Source organism: Pteropus alecto, unplaced genomic scaffold (genome assembly GCF_000325575.1).
Source record: "Pteropus alecto unplaced genomic scaffold, ASM32557v1 scaffold239, whole genome shotgun sequence".
NCBI lineage: Eukaryota > Metazoa > Chordata > Mammalia > Chiroptera > Pteropodidae > Pteropus > Pteropus alecto.
The window spans coordinates 14,469,529-14,471,729 of NW_006494613.1; positions in this window are offsets into that span (position 1 = coordinate 14,469,529).

Here is a 2,201-nt window from a genome sequence, read left to right on the forward strand (position 1 = left end):
ATGCAAACATATCAGCCATTGAAAACCAAGGTATATTAGGTAAATAAAATTTCAAAATCTAAATATATTCAAATTAGAATTTAACAATTGAAGTACATGATGAGTTCCAGTAATCTTCTAAAAAATAAAGGTATTAAAAACTAATGTAAAATAATCAATATTTCTTTATTTTTATTTATTTAGTTTGATTTCAAACAGGATTTGATTTTGTAATTTTGACAAGTTCTAAAATGGCTTGGATTCTTGCACAATACAGAACACCATTTTGATATGGAGGAATGAAAAAATTATTTCAGTTATGGAAATTTTGCTACAAAATTAAGAGGAAAGACCAAAAATGACATATCGTGAAAGTCAAATCTTTAATTAAGCCACTAAACAATATCTCTTAGGATACAAAACCTTTCTATCAATATCAAAAAATCTACTTAATTCAAAATTTGGAAATTTTCAACTACTTTTCTTAGCTTTAGATGAGTCATGCTTTATATAACAGATACTATTCAATAAATATTTTAGGAGCACTTTTCCTCAGAGGACATTCAAGTTGAAAAAGAAATGCCACTTAGCACTATAAAAATAAAACTTGTAGCTTAGATATTTTTGAATCTTTTCCATCTGCTAAAGACAAATTTTGGCTAGATCACAGAAAATTAATTTCTATCCTGATGTCCAGCTAACTATGTTAGGTTGAATTTCTAGATTTATTGGAATTAAAATTGATGTTTTCTTTATTGTTTTATTCTATTGTATAATATTAAAATATCTGTGCTCAGTTTTTTGAGGCAATTATATTAAAAATATAATGTATATAGTTAAAAGCCTTCAACATATGAATGCAAGTGCTATGAATCCTGCCAGTTTATGGAACCTATTGAAAGATAGAAGAGAGAATGAATTTACTGATCTTATGTTCTTTGCCAATTCTTGTTGGTTGAGTTATGGATGAACATTATAAAGTTTTACTGTACTGTTAATATAAATTTTCTTGAAACAAAAGGGAGACTTACCAAATATTTAATAATTTAAGACAAAAACAGTAGTGTGATTTACATATTTTGACATGACATTGAATATAAACAAGTGGAATTTGTAGCACCAAAGAAAAGAAAAACATTTGTTTTCATGTTAGACAGGTACAAGAATTTGTGTTGAAATTAAAATTCTACATAATACAAGTTAATAATAATGATTACATATTTTCCAACATAAATCACTATGCAGATTTTAATTGTATTTAACAACATTATGTAAATTGTCCTCAAAACATAAAAGAAAAATTTGAAGAACACTAATACAAGTTGATACAAGTTAGTAAATGTACTTAACTTGGACAGACATAGATTTGCAATCAACATTCAAAATGAAAAAAAATTCTATGAAAGATAAAATAGTTCAGTTAATTTGAATAAAATATTAAAGCAAAATGACTTTTGGTAATTGGTTCACTTATTTGAAAACTTTGAAATATTTTTAAGAATATTTACATATGTAAGTGTACTTTTAAACTGTATATTTATCAACTCTAAATACAGATCAAATATCTATGATGAAAATTTAGCAACCAAATTAAGATGTGTTAAGTGTAATGTACACACCAACTTTCAATGATGACTTAAAAATTGTAAAATGTCTCATTAATAATATTTATATTAATTACATGTTAAAATATATTATTAATGCTAATTTTACCAGTTTCTATTTCCTTTCTTTAGTATGGCTACAATGTGAAAAAAAAATTAAAGAATTATATATGTGGCTCACATATCTCTATTTGATAGTGTTGGTCTAGAATAGAAATACAATAGGAATAGTGTGCCTTGAAAACTATTGTTTCCCCAGGCCTGAGAGAAAAACACTTGGCATATGGCTTGTAGCTAATAAAAATATTTGAGTGAAAAAAATGGACAGTATGTTTATCTCATGGGATATATTTCATGGGATATATGAGGACTATATTTTTTTCTCTTTTTGTCTCTATCTCTCTACTTTTTTTCTCATTAAATATGATTATCATGAAAAATTCAAAAGTTAGAAAGTTTAATATTTATCTTATGATGCCATTCTGGAGAGATAACTGCTATTAATAATTTGGTATATCATTCCAAATTGATCAAAACTATAATTCTATTTCCCCTCATTTTAAAAAACATATCTGGCATCATTATATATCCACTTTGATGTTACCTGCTCATATTACA